Source organism: Panulirus ornatus, chromosome 21 (assembly GCF_036320965.1).
Source record: "Panulirus ornatus isolate Po-2019 chromosome 21, ASM3632096v1, whole genome shotgun sequence".
Lineage (NCBI taxonomy): Eukaryota > Metazoa > Arthropoda > Malacostraca > Decapoda > Palinuridae > Panulirus > Panulirus ornatus.
Genome location: NC_092244.1, coordinates 14,027,749 through 14,042,811, shown reverse-complemented (window position 1 = coordinate 14,042,811; position 15,063 = coordinate 14,027,749). Strand labels below are relative to the sequence as shown.

Genomic DNA, 15,063 nt, shown 5'->3' with positions numbered 1-15,063 from the left:
GCCTTACATCCTTGATAAAAACTTTTCACTGCTTCTAACAACTTGCCTCCCACACCATATATTCTTAATACCTTCCACAGAGCATCTCTATCAACTCTATCATATGCCTTCTCCAGATCCATAAATGCTACATACACATCCATTTGCTTTTCTAAGTATTTCTCACATACATTCTTCAAAGCAAACACCTGATCCACACATCCTCTACCACTTCTGAAACCACACTGAATAAAGGCAGACAGTGTGGATTGTGTGCATGGGTATATATGTATGTGTCTTTGTGTGTATATATATGTGTACATTGAGATGTATAGGTATGTATATTTGCGTGTGTGGACGTGTATGTATATACATGTGTATGGGGGTGGGTTGGGCCATTTCTTTCGTCTGTTTCCTTGCGCTACCTCGCAAACGCGGGAGACAGCGACAAAGCAAAATAAATATAAATAAATAAATATATATATATATATATATATATATATATATATATATATATATATATATATATATATATATATATATATATATATAAACTGCTCTTTATATAAATTGACATACAGACATAGACAAATATAACATAATGACAGACATAGACAAAAAAGTGAACATGCAGACAGTGACGAAGAGCCAGACATAAGAGACACGTATATATAGACAGGTAAAGACGGACTCACTCGGCGAAATAAGTTGAGACGTAGAAAAGTTGCAGGAACCTTCATCCCAGCAACCATAAAGAAGACCAAAGACTTGGTAGTGTTTTCAGAATTCTTTTTTTTTCCTTTTAAGGTAAATTCCCTGTCCCAACCTTAACCTGCCCAGCGCCCGTCCCCAAGGGGGGGCCACCAGGTGATGCGTATCTTCCTAAGTTAGAACAAAACTTTTTTTTTTCTTTAAACATTTATAGGTGGCTGGACGGCTTGATCAACCATGATGGGTTACTTTTTCTTTTTCCATTTCGCCTGTCTGGAAATCAGTGACACTTTCTCTTCATGAGATTGATTTAATTACTTGATAGCTTCCTCGAATATATATATATATATATATATATATATATATATATATATATATATATATATATATATATATATATATATATATGTATATATATATATATATATATTTCTTTTATACTATTCGCTATTTCCCGCGTTAGCGAGGTAGCGTTTACAACAAAAGTACTGAGCCTTAGAGGGAATATCCTCAATAGGCACCCTTCTCTGTTCCTTCTTTTGGAAAATTGAAAACGAGAGGGAAGGATTTTCAGCCCCCCGCTCCCTCCCCTTTTAGTCGCCTTCTACGACACGCAGGGAATACGTGGGAAGTATTCTTTCTCCCCTATCCCCATGGATAATATATATATATATATATATATATATATATATATATATATATATATATATATTATACGAGTGTGGAGGTAGTAGGTGATAGGCATGCACCAACGTAGTTGGTGCTACCGCCTAGTAGTTTGGAGGAATAGTAACAGTGATGCCGTGGCTATCATGTTCCCTGGCTCAGATAGCTCTCTTTCCCTTTCTGTCCCGTATGCACGCGAGTTGCTGGAACTCAAACGAAGTTTACAAACTTTCTCGCCATTTCTCACGTAACACTTGACAACACGTAATTCACACGATGCGTTTACCCTGAACCATAAACTTTCCGGATCCGTTGGGGGCTAAGAGAGCGAGAAATCTACCCACGTATCCCCTGCGTGTCGTGAAAGGCGACAAACTGGGGCGGAAGCTGGGGTGCTGGAGACTTGCCCCTCCTTGTACGATCACTTACCAAAAAGAAAGAAAAGAAAAAAACAGGAGCAGAAGAAAGAACCACGCAAGGTTTCCCCCCTTCAAAGGCTCAGACTGGGATGTCTGAATGTGCCTGAATATGTCCGGGACGAGGAGAAAGGAAAAATAAGGGATAGGTTTCATGAGAGGAACCTGAATATTCTGGCTGTAGGTGATATTAAAGGGAAAGGGGAAGGGGGTGAGGGAGTTGAAATGGTTTGGGAATGTTTGAGGATTTACGTAAAGTCTGGGGTTCATGTGAGGATGGTAGCAAAGGAGAGGATAGCACTTCTGATGAATTGCCAATGTAAGTGATGGAATTGCAGTTGAGTTGCTATTGAGATGGGGTGAACATCGTTTTTCATTGGTTATTCAGGCTTTTCAACGTGTGTATGACCAAGGAAAGGTGTCTGAGGACGGCAAAGGCAAGGGTTTCAAACGTAAATTCTCGAATTACAGAGGTATAGGTCTGTAGAGTTTACCTTGTAAGATGCATGGGAGGGTCTTGACTGACAGGGTGGCTGCATGCCCAGAGCATCTGACTGAGAAGGAACAAGCTGGCTTAAGGAACGATAAAGGGTATGCAGACCTGGTGTCTGCTGTGAGGCATTTGTTTGATGAATATTTGTGGGAAGAGAGGGATTTGTAATTGACAGTGATGGATCTGGAAAAGACGTATGATAGGGTTGACAGAGAGGTCTTGAAGAAAGTGATACGAAGACTTTATGTGGGGAAAGAGCTACTAAATGTGAGGAGAGAAAGTTTATATGGAGAAAGTAAAGCGCATGAACGAGTAGGAAGGAAGGAGGATAAGTGGTTCTAGTGAAGGATTTGTGATGCCACCATGGCTGTTTAATCTGTTCATGGATTGGGTGATGAGGTGAGTCTTCTCATGGCCTCTAGTTACTCAGTCACTGCATCTCATGAAGAGTTGTTCAATGTCGACGTCGATCAAATAATTTAGAATCCTGAGAGATGTAATCAGGTCACCCCTGAGCAATTTATAGCCCTCAGCCCTTCAGTGGAGTTTACCTTTTAATTCAAGTATCATCGTGGTTGCAGTTAATGTTTGAGGTACTCCAGGTACGGTAAACAAACGGTCTAATTTATGCTGAGAGTAGTTCACCCTACTTTTCCTTTTTAAGTACAATTTAGATATTTTCTAGCAGACATTTTGCCCCCTCACCAGTACCCCTGATACTGAGCTATGTAACTGGTTAGGCACAGTGTCTACTCCCAAGTCTCTTGATATATGAGCCCTGTAGCTTATATCCCGCTGGGTAATGATTTTGACGAAGTCTTCTCATTGTGTCTTATCTTCATTACGTTTCACTTGGAGTAGATTTCAGCAAGTATTCATCAGTCCAACTTTGGTGACTTTGTCTAGATTCGCCTTGTAAACTGATGATGCCGTTATTATTCTTTATCCCTCTCATGACCATGGCATCGTCAGCAGACACGTCTGAATAAGGGTTCAGCCCATGAGACAAATTATTTACATATACTAAGAAATCAGTGGTCCTAAGGCCATACCCTGCGGCACGCCACCCGTGATCCCCCAAAGCATTTCGAGGACGCTTCTCTGACTTGCTTCCGTTGCTGCCTTCCACTAAGGTGATCAACTCGACAATGATGACAAATCTACTCGATCCAACTTCTTACTCAGCCTCCGATGGAGCAGCGTCCAAAACTTCTTAGCAGTCCTGGTTTGCATAGTACAGTACAGTGTGTGTGTGTGTGTGTGTGTGTGTGTGCTGGGGACACAGATCGGGGTGTTGGGTTGCGTTTTTTTTGACAAGCAGTTGCAACCAGGTCAATGAATTCAGTGTTGTTTGAACTGATGATTCGCCACTGTCAGTCTGCGCCGTTCTTATTAAGATGTGAAGTGTAAACATCAGAAACAATGCTCAGACCCGAGTTTATGTTTATTTGAAGTGAATGAATAATATTCGCCAGGGCAGAAGGTGAAACTGCACCTACCAACATGAGTTTTGTGGCGTGCCAGTATTCATTCTGCTGTTTCTGTTGTCAAATGCATATTTCAAAGCTCTCTTTTTTTCTTTCTTCTAACCTGCTCTCTCTCTCTCTCTCTCTCTCTCTCTCTCTCTCTCTCTCTCTCTCTCTCTCTCTCTCTCTCTCTCTCTCTCTCTCTCTCCGTTATTAGAATCCTTCTCTCAGTATTCCCCGTTGGAGCACTTCCTGTCCCATGTCACTGAATAGTTCAGCATCCACGCTGCTGGAGCGATGCCTCTTCTGGCTGAGACTTTAAACTTGCGTCAAATATTCAACGGTTCCTCCATCGACTCGCGCCCTGCCTCTGCTTCTCTCGCGAGCATGAATCATTTATCCACGCAACGCCTATTTAAGGAGTCGCTGTATAAACATTTTTTTTTTTTACCTTTCACGGCGGCGCCCTGCGCTGTGACCCAACGCTTCCCTCAATTGTGAGTGTGTGTGTGTGTGTGTGGCGCTTCCATTAACTTGAGTGTATCCCGCTTCCCCGGGACTGTGAGTGTGTCCTATTACATGAAGTGTTCTACCCGCTCCTAATCTGCACCCTGACAACCAAGGGAAAAAAAAAAAAAGAAAAACAGTGTTGCTGATTTTTCGGAGCTGCAGTAAGTTTATTTTTGCCCGCCTCCGACTCACACCAAATCGCGGTTTTTTCATCCTTTGTTCAGCGAATTAGCTGTGATGTACCGATACATGTAGCCTATACTGGAAGATGAAAATGTGATATACCGATACATGTAGCCTATACTGGAAGATGAAAATGTGATATACCGATACATGTAGCCTATACTGGAAGATGAAAATGTGATATACCGATACATGTAGCCTATACTGGAGGATGAAAATGTGATATACCCATACATGTAGCCTATACTGGAAGATGAAAATGTGATATACCGATACATGTAGCCTATGCTGGAGGATGAAAATGTGATATACCGATACATGTAGCCTATGCTGGAGGATGAAAATGTGATATACCGATACATGTAGCCTATACTGGAAGATGAAAATGTATCACTGAAATGCACGATGATCATATATACCAACATTTTAAGACCCGTTTTGATACGTGGGCCAAAGGCAGAGTCGCTCACAACCAAAAACTTGTCCACAGACCCCAAGCTACGGAAATGAAAGCACTGAAGCTAATCGAAGAAGTTACAAGAATGGATGAAATGAGAATCACTGAGATAAAAGAGACTAAATGTCATATATGTGGTGGAATTAACTGAAAAGAACAAGCTAAGGTAGTATGGCCATGTACAAAAAACAGAAGATAATAGAAATCCCACGAAGTCTGAATTAGAGTTCTAAGGCTTCAAGGTGTAGGGAAAGGAACAGTTATCAAAATGGCCCACCCTTGAGTTGCCAACGGCCACACAATAATTATGTGAAGCAGCAACCTGCCAAGTATTGTGTGGTCTAGCTAATGGTGGGGGTACACAAGCAGCCAGCTCTCGGGATCAAAAACCAAAGTAATATCTATAGAAGTGGGAACGTGAACCAACATTGTGGCGAAGGGCAAGCGGGTCAAATTTTGAGGTTAGGTATATCAAGTATGGATGCAGAGCTTGAAACACCCCAGATATAAGAGCAGTGCTCCATACAAGGACGGATCAGTCCTTTGTATAAACTGAGTAATTGTTCAGAAGAAAAGGACTTCCATTTTCGTATGGGCAGACTTAGCTATGCTCTTAGTTAAAGACCAGAAAACTTATCAATGGATGAAGAGGCACTTAATGTGAATAATAGAACGCTTTGCCTCACGGACTTGCAATGATTACGGACAGTGGTACATGCTGAATGGATGTCGGAAAAAGGAGAGTTTTTCCAAGCTCGATATGCCTGATCCCATGTCTGAATGGCCTCAGAACAGGAACGGTTGAACCATGGGTTGGAAGAAATGTTCGTCTTGAAGGAAGAGGGTAATCCATTATTTCTTAACATTGTAAGTTTAATATCCTGTCTATGCTAAAGTGCAAATAAGTCCTCTAATGTAGCGAGGTGCGCCTTCTCAGCTTTCTTGCAGAGAATTGTACAACGTTCGCTACTGTTGATGATCAGCGCTGTCTTGGAAAGTGTGGTCCCTTCAACATTACCTTCTGAGTGCCTTTAGCTGTCGTGCTAAATGCATTTTCCACAGTTGCTTTTAATTCTCTTTAACCTTATGAAAATAAGGGCAAGTCACCTCCGTAGTAAGGGGGCAAATCACCCCAGTGTGGTAAAAGGAACTAGTAAGAAGTAATACCACACTAGTTCCTGGATCGTCTTTTCCTGGTGTGCATTCAAGATATGTTATGTCCTGGTCATTCTCGATTTACATTAGACGAGCCAAGAAGTTATTCCTCCCGACTCCATATCCTTGTTGAGCCAGTCTTGACTTCCAACGGATGGTTTTTCCATATCCGTTAGCTCTAGGGGGTCCACCTCGCTCTTATCTTGCATCTGACGAGGATATTGAATCCTACTGGTCGTACAAAACGGTAACGAGAGTTACGAACCTGAAACTTACAGTGAGCGAAGACACAAATTTGTAATCGTCGTCAGCCAACTGCCTGCAGGTGTTTCCCAGGCTGGGAGAGGCCTCTCTCTCTCTCTCTCTAAAGTGAGGAGACGTGGTGTGTGGTGCCCGTGCATAAATCATCAAGAGCGCTGATAGGCTTCTCTCGCCTCGGACTGAAGCAGACAGGTTCAGTTAACCTCCTCCTCCTCCTCGTCCGTGAATATACCACGAGATTTCCCGCATCAGTCAGATGTAGAATGACCACCATAGTAACGGTATTCCCAGGGTGTGGGATGTAGGTCATGAACGGCTGGACGCCTCTGGTGGCAAGAGAGTCTGTCAACCTTGACTTCGCGTGTCGATGATGTACGGTGGATGACGCGGTAATAGATACATCAAGTCGTGAATATGAGTAGGTTTAGTGGCATCTGACCTCAGAGAGACTGTGTGGTTAATGTTTATATATATATAATGGTTTACAATATATGCAAGGAGTACACAGACATACACACGTGGTAAGTAATATTCAATAAAGGTAATTGATTATTTCACCCGAAAAGGGAAGGCAACATTTCGTTAAAAGGAGTTGTCTACGTTGAAGACAATCTCGTGTTGTTTTTAGAAGAACGCTCTAATGCTGATTGCGCCGAAAATCTACACAATTCTCACTCAAATCATCTTTTCGAAGACAGGTTACCTGCTGTATGAATTACATTTTATGCAAATGAATATCAGCCTTACTATCAGTTTGTCTTAAATCCATTTTCATACTTTAAAACGCATTCTTTTTCTCTCATTTCTGCTACGTCAGGAGTCATCGTGTGTAGTACGATCGTGGTACAATTCGGTGTTCACTTCTGCTGTGTCCAGGGAATAGGTGTTCGTCCGTAGATCTCAGGAGTTAGCAGAGCTCATGGCAAGTAGGCCATGACGGTGTCCATGAGCTGGGTGCCATTCAGGGAACACATGGGGAAGGCCTGGCCACAGTCCCCACCCTGCCTGTCCCAACCCCTTGGCCGCTCTGTACTCCCCAGGGGCCCCAGGGGGCAGAAGACCCTCCCCAGGCTGCACCGCTGGTCTGAAATATACATTTGGAAACTATTCATTCAAGAAAATATTGCAAAACGACAGAAAAAAAAATTACTGCCGGGAAAATAGTTTATATGTTACTGAAAATAAACTGATCATGGCTATTTCGTGTCGTTTGATAACTGGTATTTTGCTAACTACGTTATGTAGTGGAGTGGAGTGAAGAGGACTCGTGTAATTTTCAGCCTGACGTCACTGCACTGTGGTCTCCCGGGGTTGTGGTGTGAATCTCCACCTCCCTGTGACCTGCCCACTAGTGTACATGTGTAATGGAAAGCGTCCTGTACAAGCTAAGTGAGCGGCTTCGTGGAAATACCGCATCAGTGAAGAAAAACGGGAAAGTATTGAAGGCATGTCAATAGGAGGACAACCTACCCGACTATCTGTAGTATAGCCACCTCCTCTAGCGTCAGCTGGTCCCTGGCAGCCAGCTGGCACACCAGCCTTAGGCCACACCCGGTCACATCTTGGCTCCGGATGACGTTCAGCGCTTCCTCCAAGTCTTCTGGCATGTCCTCCTCCTCTCTCCTCCTCCTTCGCCCGTCGGCTGTACCGCCCATGGTATCCCTTTGTCTTCTTACCCCTGCCACCCTTCTTCCTGCCTCTGCCACGCAGGAGCGCTCCCACGCCCAGTACCCCTAGGCCGATGGCTCCAGCGGCAGCGATGGCAGAGGCAGCGGCACCAGACCCTATAGTGATACCGATGGTGCTCGTCATCTTGGCTGAGAAGTAAAAACAAACGTGTTAGGAGGTCACCCACCCTCAATTTTCCAAAAGAATATTAAAAGGTGGTTATAATGTGATCATCCTCTCGTGAAGATGCGTTTGACGTTATCCGGGCAACATCCGACATCAAAAGACAGCACTGGAAATTGTTACATTAAGCGCAGAAACGTACAGAAATAAGGCAACAGGAGGTTAGAAGCCGTCAGTCTGTTTTAATTAATACTACCTACACTGGGTGTCAGTGCTCGGAGCCATGTTCGTTGCCTCTGCGGAGTTTATCCTATAATTCGGAAACAATATTGCTACATGACGGTACTGTAATGTGACTGGTTGCACAATAATTGTTTAGGAAACAGGAAGACATTTTCTAAACCTGTGCCTTTGTGTACATTCGTCTCTGATTTTTTTTTTTTCTTTCTTTTTTACTGTATCGCTAACATGGTCGAGGAAACCTTATGCACACGACTGTTAAAGAACGAGGCAACAGACATTTCGAAGCAGCTTATCAAAGACACAAATGCATTCGATGAAGCAAAATTTGGAATGGCAAAGAACGTGTAGAGAAATGAATTACACAAGAAAAGTACGAGTAAGCCGTGAATGAGAAAGTTTTGATGGGAAAATTGAATTAATTCAAGATGAAGAAAGTTCGTCTGGGGCATTATACGTAACTTTGGTGACGTATGTAATAATAACTTCTGTCAAACTACTGTCAAACTAAGTTATGGGGAAAAACAACTCTTATTGAGTTTGGAAAAATTGATACACATAGACCCTGGACTCGGAATACGCGTTCACTTACGGTCAGTGTCGATAGGCTGTGACTGTATTTGAGGAGACTGAGGACGCTTTCAAGTCGCTTCCCCTACCAAATAAAACTCTTATTTCACCACAGTCAGGAGGGAATTTCTCGTCAAAGCATGACATCTTACGAGGTTAGTTTAAAAAGACAAACGATATGACGTTGCGTTGAATTCCCAAAGATGAAATACTGCACACTTAAAAGTATTCCATTATGTATAATCTGTAAATTGTAAGAATTAGGGAACTAAGTATAAGGATTTCTTTTTCTCTTTACTAAAACCATAAACTCTTTGCTTACCAAAGGTGTCTTCACAGGTGAAATATATCACAACGATTGACCATGTCTTGTGACTACCCAAAAGTGACTCCTGTGTAGCCCAAACTCTCGAATATATATATATAGATGTGGGCGAGGCTGTGAACATCTCGGATGGTAAAGACCTTCATAGAAAAACGAAAGCTGGAGCGGCCATGTGCATCGCGTGGAGTTAATATAGCGTTGACGTAACCATATTAATGATACGGCAATAGTGTGGTGACTCTCTCTCTCTCTCTCTCTCTCTCTCTCTCTCTCTCTCTCTCTCTCTCTCTCTCTCTCTCTCTCTCTCTCTCTCTCTCTCTCTCTGGCGTCCACGGGTGATTGTGAGTTGCCTGTTGCTCACTCCATTCGTTCCTATATATCTTTATTGATATCTGTACTGCTTTATGTAACTACTGCTGTATCGTTGAGGATATCTGTACACAGAGAGATGGATATACCTATGTAAATGAGAGATGTTATCTGTAGGAAATAGCTAGCAATGCAACGACAGGTAACTTGCGTGCAAAGATAGAATTAAGATGAGTTTTATACATTAAACGGCTGACAGTGCTGAGGTAGAAACATATATTGCACGGAACAATAGTAACTGTTGATGCGGAGTTTATGAAATGCTATTTTTTAGGGGATATGATGCTTTATGAAGAGATAAGAAGTTAAGCACAGGTCTAGGAGCAAAATACTTGGTGCCTGAGACATTTGGACAATTTTTCTACTCTTCGTGTGTACATCCTTGGTACTCCTAACGTAAATATTAGAATAACGCTCTTATCTGCTCATATTGAATATTACACATGTCTTCAGTTAACTAGGAGATAATTGCAGTATAATTATCATAATTAGGGTTCTGATGAAGGATCACTAATCTGGTATTTCGGTATTCATTATAATTCAGACAACACAACAGCCGTTTCGATAACTGTCAAACAAGTTGTTTCTTTTGATAAAGAGAGGATGTATACGTAACATCATTTATGCTTATAAACTGACGTAAAACAAGCAATGGATTCATTCTGGGATTAAAATGTTAACTCCCATGAGCACGAGTGATGAGATGGATTGATTTCGAATTATCGAGCAGTGGAAATAGGAGTAACGGGGAGAATACATAATTTCACTTCAATCTATTCATTGCTTTTAGAAGAGAGAACAAGAGCTAAAACAATATAACATTACAATGATATATTGTCTATGGTGAAAATACTACCAGTAAAAGATCTGAAAACATGTTTGTCATATATTTTCCAGAAACTTAAGGTTACCTTAGTCAAAATGGTGTCAGTAAAAGATTTTAAAGTATATTCGTCAGCTACCATACACTGATGACACATGATCGGTACCATTGTGTTTAGCGTAACGTTTCAGACCTGACTAGTACCTTTATATGAAATGAATTTGTGAAAATGACGTTTATTACAGTGTAATACAGTTTTTGTTCCTGGGTAATAAGTGTTATTTCCTAATTGCTTGCGAGTGAAGTAGAGAAAAAGGCTTTTATTCCCTTTGAAATGCGCCTGTTTCCAAGTGGACAACAGGCGAATTTGCACATCTTTATTCACATAAACTCAAGAAAACAACATGTGAGTCAAAATTGACATGAAATGACACTAATGTTAAAAGTGATCACAAAAGATTTAGGAAGTGAGTAGTCTTTTCAAGTTTTACGACTGTATTGCAAATCACTCTCACGAATCAGACCCCAGATATAATCTCCCATCATGTTCTCGTTATATGTTCTTTGGTAGCGGCGTCCAAGAGTCCAGTATATCCTGGTAGAAGCGCTCGCCTTGCTCCTCCTCCGAATACTCTCCCATGTTCTCCTTGAATTTATCAAGATGACCGTCAAGGATATGGCCTTTGAGACACATCCTGCAGCCCATTTTGCCATAGTTTTCCACCATAGTCTCAACCAGCTCCACATAGTTTTCGGTCTTGTGATTGCCCAAGGAAGCTCCGAACCACTGCGATAAAGCTGTAACCAAGCTGCTTCCTCCTTCCTAGTGAGCTTCTTGGGGAAGTCCTTGCACTCCAGGATATTCTTTATCTGTGGTCCGACGAAGACACCTGCTTTGACCTTTGCCTTAGACAGCTTAGGGAAGAAGTCTCGATGGTACTTGAAGGCTGCAGACTCCTTATTCAGAGCCGTAACAAATTGTTTCATAGGGCCTAATTTTATGTCCAGTGGTGGCATCAACACCTTCCGGAGGTCCACCAGTGGTTCCCACTCGACGTTGTTCATCCCTACAGAGAATTCGGTCCACTGTGGCCAGTCTGGTATGTGGTAGTGCGCCGCGGTGTCCCTGCTATTCCAAAGGCAAAGATAGCATGGAAACGGTAAAATCGCCTCGGAGGCCCATCAGGAACGCCACCATTTTGAAGTTTCCGATGACCTCCAAGCCGTACCCATCATACTTCAAGACGTCTAGCAAGGTCTTGACATTGTTGTACTCTTCTTTAAGGTGCACTGAGTGAGCCAGCACGGCTTTGACTCAGGCCCCTGGACGAGCTGTCAATAAAGAGGCGTCACTCGTTCGAGTTAAAAGCGTTTCCGATTGTCTCGAACAGACTGGTTACACTGTGGCAGAAGCAGAACCCATCTTGACGGGTGATGGAGCTGGAAAAACCTAGATGACGCTTCCTCTGATCTACGCTTTGCACACTTTCATCGAAGCTCGGCATTTGGACTCTGTGAGACCAAGATCTCTGATCAAGTCGTTTAGGTCTATTTGACTAGGGTAGTATGGGTTTCTCTCCTCAAATGCAGCTTTGAAATTGTAATCCTTCCCCTCTGACTTGCTTGGTCTGCTCTGACGACGGAGGAGTGGGGTACGGAGAGCTCAGGGCCGTGTAGCACCGAAGCACTGGATGATGGAAGGTGCGGATACATGATAGCAGGTGCAGTCTTGCTAGTCCGACGTTTGGAAGGGTCCACCAAGCAGAAGTAGCAATTGCTTAAGTAGTCACTGGGTTCCCGCCAAATTCTTGCGATACCGAACTTCATGGCTCTCTTTTCCCTTCTGTTCCATCCTGCAAAAGAATGATATAGAATTGTGTTTATGAAAAAAAAAAAATGACATTTATTTCAGCCGTGACTAATGTGTAAGTTTCCAAACATATTCCTTATATATTTTTTTCAATAGCATTGAAAATTTTCACATTAGAATTAAACATTTTAGATTCAAGAATTCTAAAAAAAAAAGATTATATATGTAAAAAAAAAAAAATCCGCTGTCCAAACGAGCAACAATTGTCTATCTTAACCCCCAGAGTTATTTTTGCAGTGCTCGCAGGTGAAATGAAATACCCAGAATTTGTCTTGATCCCCAACATATAGAATTACCGTACGAAAAGGTATCTTGATACATGAAAGAATTACATTAAATCTCCACAATTTACATGTCTTAGTTTGATCATAATAATTATAATTACAGTATTTTTTTATGCTTATGATTTGTATACTTCAGATTGAGAGTTTGATGTGTGGGAAGCAAATGCTACACTCATTGTGAATGTGTAAGGTCGAACGATAAACTAACGTATTTGAAGTACTGATAGACGGTGGAGATCAACTTATGGTAAGTTTTACATTGGGAGGATACAATTACCACTTCAGAACAAGTCATAAAAGATATCATTGGCATACAAGTCTGTGTACTTACAAAGATCGTCTTTAAATTCAGAAAAAAAATCTAACGAAAATGGGAATAACAGATCACCTTGGGTGATGCCTCTCCATCTATAATCATATAATTACTTGATTTCCTCATATGTCTTTTACGATGACTGATGCACACTGTGTGACCATCACAGCTGAATAGTTATCCGGTATGGCTCCAGGTGCTATATGGAACAGGAATTCACGTGAGACCACACCAGACACGCCCTGGCTATCCTGAGGGCAACAGATACATAAGAAATTCAGTATCTGTAAAGTGAGCCAGTCCACCATTCAACCTCCTCTCGCTGGAGCAACATACCCAGCACACATAGTGTATATAATGGCACGTATGGGGTGTTTATGTCTTCCGTGGAATGATCATCCAGCGGCCAAATGACTGGGTTTATCACCCAGTATCTGCTACATTTACGAATCACATAAGCAAGTGAAAACAGACGACCATGATGACACATACATGATGGACGTTACGCCTGACCTGCTATTCTCCATTCTTACGCATGTTTTATAATCACAGTTCTTTACGTCATAACGACTGACTCTGCCATGACACACAAAGTTATCAGTCCCTCTGGTGTGCCTTGTCACCACCCACCACCACCACCACGAAATTCCACGGTGCCACTAATTATTTTCTGAGCCACTTGGTGTGACGCAGGGGAAAGTCTTGCTTCATCTTGGCTCTGACCGGGCCGGAGTCGCACGACAGGTGTGTGTGTGTGTGTGTGTGTGTGCAACAACATCGGAACATGGACGACAGTGAAGGAGGAAAACTGAATGAGAGAAGTTAAGAGATCAGATCCCAGTGACACAGGTTATCAAAGACTTTCGAGACATCAAGATTTTCACGACTTAGCCGGGTCTCTTTCCCATTCCCTTCCACCATATCCTCTTCCGCATAGTAAAGTCTTCTCCATCATATATATATATATATATATATATATATATATATATATATATATATATATATATATATATATATATATATATATATATGGGAGTAATGGAAAGTTTCTAAGCTGGACATACGAAACGAAACAATATAGACCAAAGTTTGTATCCTCACCCCAGCAATTTCAGCAATTACCTTTCCCCCTTATGATTACAGATCCCTCCCCCTAAAACCTGTGACTCTGGTAATTTCAGTATCTATGTTCCTTCTATACTCACATAACCATCCCCAGCCTAAAATTCTATACACCTGTAGGTTACTCTTGGAGCTAAGGAACAGCAATTTCAGTCCTTGCATTATCCCTGTGTTGTTAGCCTAGGACACTCTTGTCTTAGCTAGCCCAGGTATTTGTTCGCCTGCATGCTTACCCGTGTACTTTTATAATCCTCCAGAGTCGTCAGGTTATCCAACAATATTCCAAATCCTTGTCTATGTTTTCATATTCCTCCTTTATGCCTGAAGAGCAAGCAGTTTTGATATTTGCGTTCTCCTCTTAAATATCCAGTACTTTTTCGTATTTTTCATATTTTCTGTATACTTTTGGATCTCACCGCTTCGCAACGCAGACCGGGATTTAAATCAGTCTTACTGGATATTTATATCAGATAATACCAAACCCTCATCCCCGACCAAACCCAGCTACACTATATTTTCTGAAATCTTTTTTGCTGTAGCAATTATGATCTATATGTCGTCCTTAGGATTTGAAAGTTCGCTAAGCAAATTACATATATATTACATTTTCCATTTTCTTAACTTGTATATCCGGTGACCACAACTGGCATTGATTTTCTTGACGAGCAGCTAGCTGTCCCTCTGCTTCAGTAGGGTTGGACATCACTCAGGACTCCGAGCGACCTCTGGGAGGGGTTGGCCCCACACGTTAAGCAACAGAGGAAATGCCATCATTGGTGGATCTCGTCGTCTCGCAAGAACTTCGAGATTCAAGACACGAAAATACAGAGGGAGTTGAGAAGTGTAAAGATTCTGGTGTCAATGCAATAGGGAACCATAGCTGGAAGGATTTGAGTATGAATTACATATTCCTAAGATGGAGTTCATTACCCAAATCAATTTGCAGATCGAGGCGAACTTCGTAGATTATTTATTTATGATTTTATACAAACTCATGACGTTATTAGATACTTAATATGGAAGTTATATATCCTGTGGCAAATAAGAATTTTGAGTAAT

The 15,063-nt window shown here is 41.8% G+C and overlaps 1 pseudogene; it reads right to left on the bottom strand.

Annotated features, from left to right (window-relative positions):
- Positions 1–6,754: 6,754 nt before the first annotated feature.
- Positions 6,755–9,286, bottom strand: LOC139756211 (uncharacterized; annotated as a pseudogene).
- Positions 9,287–15,063: the final 5,777 nt, after the last annotated feature.